Source organism: Aotus nancymaae, unplaced genomic scaffold, assembly GCF_030222135.1.
Source record: "Aotus nancymaae isolate 86718 unplaced genomic scaffold, 86718_ANA_hifiasm-v0.15.2.pri h1tg000012l, whole genome shotgun sequence".
Lineage (NCBI taxonomy): Eukaryota > Metazoa > Chordata > Mammalia > Primates > Aotidae > Aotus > Aotus nancymaae.
The window spans coordinates 21,711,047-21,717,569 of NW_026988423.1; the positions used below are offsets into that span (position 1 = coordinate 21,711,047).

General features: G+C 41.7%; 1 pseudogene; it reads right to left on the reverse strand.

Moving 5' to 3' along the window:
• Positions 1-1,665: 1,665 nt before the first annotated feature.
• LOC135274536 (cleavage and polyadenylation specificity factor subunit 5-like) lies at positions 1,666-5,670 on the reverse strand (annotated as a pseudogene).
• Positions 5,671-6,523: the final 853 nt, after the last annotated feature.

A 6,523-nucleotide genomic window follows, 5' to 3' on the forward strand; every position in this document is an offset into this window, starting at 1 on the left:
TAAATAAATTACTATATACGAAGTATTTATAATAGTTCTTGGTACAAGATTGGTTCTCTGTAAAGTGACTGCTAAAATTATTATAATTATTAATCTACTGTAGCATTTTTAAGTGGAACTTGCATTTCATGTATGGCTGTCAGTCTAACTAGACTGCAATCTCCAAAAAGTCAGAAACCATACATGTTTAGTTCACAACTCTATATCCAGCATGTAACATTGTGCCTGAAAAAAAATCATGTAAATGTAAACATTTTCTGGAGACAAATACAAAACATTACTGAAAAACCTAAAAGAAGACATATGTCATGTACATCAATGAACCTAATATTGAAAAAAACTGCCTCAAAAAAAAAAAGAAATGACCCTTGAGCTGCACAAGAGCTAAAAATAATTTCCCTAGCTGGGCAAGGTGGCTCACACCTGTAATCCCAGCACGTTGTGAGGCTGAGGCAGGTGGATCACCTGAGGTCAGGAGTTCGAGACCAGCCTGACCAATATGGTGAAACTCCATCTCTACTAAAAATACAAAAATTAGCTGGGCGTGGTGGCATGAGCCTGTAATCCCAGCTACTTGGGAGGCTGAGACAGAATAGCTTGGGAGGCGGAGGTTGCAGTGAGCCACGATAGTGCCACTGCACTCCAGCCTGGGTAACAGAGGGAGATTCCATTTCAAAATAATAATAGTTTCCCCAAAAATGTAGTTGAATCTCTTTCTGTCCCCAAGACTGGTAGGAAGTTTTATTTTTTCTCTGCCATTATTTATTAGATTCTTTCTAACAGGTCTCAGGTAAAATAAAGCCTTTTTTTTCTTTTCTTTTTTTTTGAGACAGAGTTTTGCTCTTGTTGCCCAGTCTGGAGTCCAATATGCAATCTTGGCTCACTGCAACCTCTGCCTCCCGAGTTCAAGTGATTCTTCTGCCTCAGGCTCCTGAGTAGCTGGGATTACAGGCATGTGCCACCAAGCCCAGCTAATTTTTGTATTTTTAGGAGAGTCGGGGTTTCTCCATGTTGGTCAGGCTGGTCTCAAACTCCTGACCTCAGGTGATTCATCCACCTCAGCCTCCCAAAGTGCTGGGATTACAGGTATGAGCCACTGTGCCTAGCCAATAAAGCCTTTTAAAAACTGCCTTCCTGCTCTTGCCAGTTCTATTAAACTTGGTCCTAGAGGTTCTAGATATGGCAATTAGACAAGAAAAATAGATAAAGTTGGCTGGGTGCAGTGGCTCTTGCCTGTAATCTCAGCACTTCGGGAGGACAAGGCAGGTGGATCACTGGAGCTCAGGAGTTCAAGACCAGCCTGGGCAACATGGCAAAGCCCCATCTCCACCAAAAATACAAAAAAGTTAGTCAGGCGTGGTGGCATGTGCCTGTTGTCCCAACTACTCAGAAGGCTGAGGCAGGAGAATCACACGCACATGCGCACGTGTGTGTGTGTGTGTTGGTGTGTGTGTGTTTAGAGCAGAGTCTCACTTTGTTGCCCAGGCTGGTCTAGAACTCTTGGGCTCAAGCAGTTCTCCTGCCCCAGCCTCCCAAAGTACTGGGATTACAGGGGTGAGTCACCATGCCCAGCCCAAAAATATTTTCTATCATATGCATTCTTCTACACTGTGTATAGCTGTGCTCACAGAAATGGCTTCTTTTACTTCTCCACTACACAGGAATTCAGTTGTATATAAATTTGAAACCGCTCAACAGCTGAGGGAGACTGGAAATGATAGGTCCATACCCTAGTCCATTGTTATACAATTCAAACAATGGTCCAGCTATGATCTTGTAATTTTTAGAGATTGCAAACAAGGCTTTTTCTTGAAGTTGAGCCAGAAACAGCTTCTTATATTCCTTAGTCTTTGTAATATGTGCAGAAATATATGGATGCTGAGGAGCTTCAAAGTTTGATCTCCACCAGTTACCAATGCAGTCATCAATGACTCAGTCTTGCATCTTGCAGAACTCCATCTTGATGACGCAGTATCCCAGTCATTAAGCATTTAGTCCTTCAACTTCATCTTCTCCTGGGTTAAGTTCACCATCAGGTAATTTTTTCTTTTTTCTTTTTTTCTTGAGACAGAGTCACCCAGGCTGGAGTGCAGTGGTGCAATCTCTGCTCACTGCAACCCCCCTCTGCCTCCTAGGTTCAAGCGATTCTCTTGCCTCAGCCTCCCAAGTAGCTAGGATTACAGGCACATGCCACCACGCCTGGCTAATTTTGTATTTTTACTAGAGATGGGCTTTCCCCATGTTGACCAGGCTAGTCTCGAACTCTTGACCTCAAGGTATCCACCTGCCTCGGCCTCCCAAAGTGCTGGGATTACAGGCATAAGCCATGGCACCTGGCCTACCACCAGGGCCTTCACCAATCTAGCTTTCACCTGCCTCCTGACCTTCACCAACTTGAGGAAAGTTGCTCCCAACTGTCGCAGTAATACATAGAGTAGCCAGGCCGGTGCTCGTGAACAATCAGAATCTCCTACATTCCTCCTTATTTCAAGTTTATCCAGTTTTTCCCTAATTTGCTGAAATCTGACTGAACAGAGCTGTCTTTCTTATATAGGGGCTCTTTCATACCAAAAGTATAATCGATAGCCGGTAGCAGTGGCTCACACCTATAATCCCAGAACTTTGGGAGGCTGAGGTGGGAAGGTCACCTGAGGTCAGGAGTTCAAGACCAGCCTGGTCAACATGGCAAAACCCATCCCTACTAAAATACAAAAATTAGCTGGGTGTGGTGGCACATATCTGTAATCCCAGCTACTTGGGATGCTGAGGCAGGAGAATCGCTTGAACCCAGGAGGCAGAGGTTGCAGTGAGCCAAGATTGTGCCACTGTATTCCAGCATGGGCAACAGAGCAAGACTCCTTAAAAAAAAAAAAAAATGCTGGGCTCAGTGGCTCACGCCTATAATCCCAGCACTTTGGGAGGCTGAGGCAGGCAGATCACAAGGTCAAGAGATCAAGACCATTCTGGTCAACATGGTGAAACCCAGTATCTACTAAAAATACAAAAAATTAGCTGGGCATGGTGATGCTCGCCTGTAGTCCCAGCTACTGGGGAGGTTGAGGCAGGAGAATTGCTTGAACCCAGGAGGCAGAGGTTGCAGTGAGCCAAGATCACGCCACTGTACTCCAGCCTGGCATCAGAGCAAGACTATGTCTTTAAAAAAAAAAAGGAGAGAGATCCAAAAGGAGAGAGATCCAAGATGGCTGATGATTAGCAGCTCGGGCACGTACCTCCCAGTGAAAGCGCAAAGAACGAGAGGACGCCACACTTTCAGACGAATATTAGTTGCTCACGGACCACGAGATTCCCAGTGGAGGAGCTCCACGGGTCGCCAGGGCGACTCTTGTGGCCGGCGTGGCGGTTTTGCTGGTGCCTTAGCACGCCAGTTCTTGGTGCAGAGTCTGGATATTCCCGGGCAGAAAAGCACCATCAATCTTAACACCGCTCTTTTGGCCGGCTCGGTGGATTGCTCAGATTTCGGCGCAGGGAATCAACAAGTTGGACGTCAGAGACCCAGTTAGAAAGTCGGTAATTATAAAGACGACAGACGGACAAATATATAATGAAGGGAAGAAACCAGCGTAAAAAGGTAGAGAATACTCAAAATCAGAATGCCTCTCCCTCTACAGGGGATTGCAATTCCTCATCAGTAACGGAACAAGGCTTAATAGATTACACCGGTATTCCAATAACAGAAGCAGGTTTCCAAACGTGGGTGATAAGAAACTTCTGTGAATTAAAAGAACTTATTCTAACCCAATGCAAAGAAACTAAGAACGTTGAAAAAAGGTTTAACGAAATGTTAATGAGAATGGACAATTTAGAGAAGAATATAAGTGAATTGATGGAGCTGAAAAACACAACACGAGAACTTCGCGAAGCATGCACAAGTTTAAACAGTCGAATTGATCAAGCGGAAGGAAGGATATCAGAAGTCGAGGACCAGCTCAGTGAAATGAAACGAGAAGACAAGAATGCAGAAAAAAGGATGAAAAGGAATGAGCAAAGTCTCCAGGAAATATGGGACTATGTGAAAAGACCTAATTTACGTTTGATAGGTGTACCTGAATGTGATGAAGAGAATGAATCCAAGTTGGAAAATACTCTTCAGGATATCATTCAGGAAAATTTTCCCAACCTGGCAAGGCAGGGTAATATTCAACTCCAGGTAATACAGAGAACACCACAAAGATATTCTTCAAGAAGACCAACCCCAAGGCACATAATTGCCAGATTTATTAGGGTTGAAATGAAGGAGAAAATACTAAGGGCAGCTAGAGAGAAAGTTCAGGTTACCCATAAAGGGAAACCTATCAGACTTACAGCAGATCTCTCAGCAGAAACCCTACAAGCCAGAAAAGAGTGGGGACCAATATTTAACATCCTTAAAGAAAAGAACTTTCAACCCAGAATTTCCTATCCAGCCAAACTAAGCTTTATGTGCGAAGGAAAAATTAAATCTTTTGCGAACAAACAAGTACTTAGAGAGTTCACCACCACCAGGCCTGCTTTACAAGAGCTTCTGAAAGAAGCACTATACATATAAAGGAACAACCAATATCAGCCTTTCCAAAAATATATCAAAAAGCAAAGAACTTTAACACAATAAAAAATTCACATCAACTAATGGGCAAAACAGCCAGCTAGCATCAAATGCTGGTATTAAACTTACATATATTTTAATTGGATAAAAAGCCAAAACCCATCGGTATGCTGCATCCGGGCCCATCTTACATGAAACAATACACAAAGACTCAGAGAGAAGGAGGAAGATTTACCAATTGAACAGAGAGTAAAAATAAACTAATAAACAAAAAGCAGCAGATGCAATTCTCACCTCTGATAAAGTAGACTTTAAAGCAACAAAGATCAAAAGAGGCGAGGAATGACATTACATAATGGCAAAAGGATCAATGCAACAAGAAGAGTTAACGATTCTATAGATCAACGAGATAGAAAATTAACAAGGATATTCAGAACTTGAACTCAGACCCGGAACAAGTAAACTTAATAAATATTTATAGTACTCTCCACTTCAAATACACAAAACATACATTACCACCTCACACCTATTCCAAAGGTGACTATACAATTGGAAGTAAATCACTCCTCAGTAATCGCATAGCATTTCATAGGTTTAAATTAAATATTGGTTGGCTGTTTGTTTGTTATCTTCTTCCCTTACTCCTTCCTGATTACATCATTAAGTATAATTATCAGTATAAAAGAGGTTTTCAATACCCATTACTAAATTGCATTCTAGCCTGGGCAAGAAAGCAATACTCCCATTCTCTCTCCCTCTTTCTTTTCCTTCTCCCTCCTCCCCATTCTCTCTCTCTCTTTCTCTTCCTTTTTTCTCCTTCCTATTCTCTCTCTCTCTTTCTCAAAAAAAAAACAAAAAAACAAAAAAACAAAAAAAAAAAGTATAATTGATAATAGGATACAGGTTGATGGTGTGCTCCAGGGTGAGGGGCTTGGTCTGCTGGATGTACTTGTTCCTGAACTAATTGGGCTCCTCCTCTGTGGCCAGCTAGTCTGCGAGTGATTAGGCGGTAGGTACCACAGACATGCTGGTGAGCTCCAGGGCTGGTGATGAGCAGAAAAGGGAAGCCAGGGGAGACTTTTTTCACGCAGGCAACAGTTTTCTGCAACATACTCAGCTGCAACCATTGCCCATCCTTAATCTGTGTGATCTGATATGTGGAAAAACCCTAAGGAATACATTAAAAAAAACACTTGAACTAATAAGTGAGTTCAGCAAAGTTGTAAGCTATAAGATCAATATACAAAAATTAATTATATTTTTACATACAAGCAGTGAAAATTTCTATGTGCAATCAATGAAAATTCTGAGAATAAAATAAAGAAAATGTCTATGTATTTTCTCAAGAAAAAATTATTTAAAAAAGAAAATGTCTATGTATAATAACATCAAAAAATAAAATACATAGATATACATGTAACAAAAGAAATATAAAACTTGTACACTGGACTGGGCACAGTGGCTCACACCTGTTATCCTAGCACTCTGGAAGGCCAAGGCAGGTGGATCACCTGAGGTCAGGAGTTTGAGACCAGCCCGACCAACATGGTGAAACCCTGTCTCTACTAAAAATACAAAAAAATTACCCAGGCGTGGTGACTCATGCCAGTAATCACAGCTGAAGTTGGAGAATCGCTTGAACCAAGGAGGTGGAGGTTGCAGTGAACTGAGATTGCACCATTGCACTCCAGCCTGGACAACAAGAGCAAGACTCTGTCTCCAAAAAAAAAAAACTTGTACACTGAAGAGAACAAAACATTGTTAAATAAATTAAAGAAGATCTAAATAAATGGAAAAACACCCTGTGTTCATGGATTAAAAGACAATATTAATATGGCAATACTCCTCAAATTGATCTACAAATGCAATGCAATCCCTAGCTAGCAAAATTCTTATTGGCTTTTTTTTTTTTACAGAAATTGACCAGTTGATCCTAAAATTCATATGAAAACATAAAGGACCCACACTAGCTCAAACAAC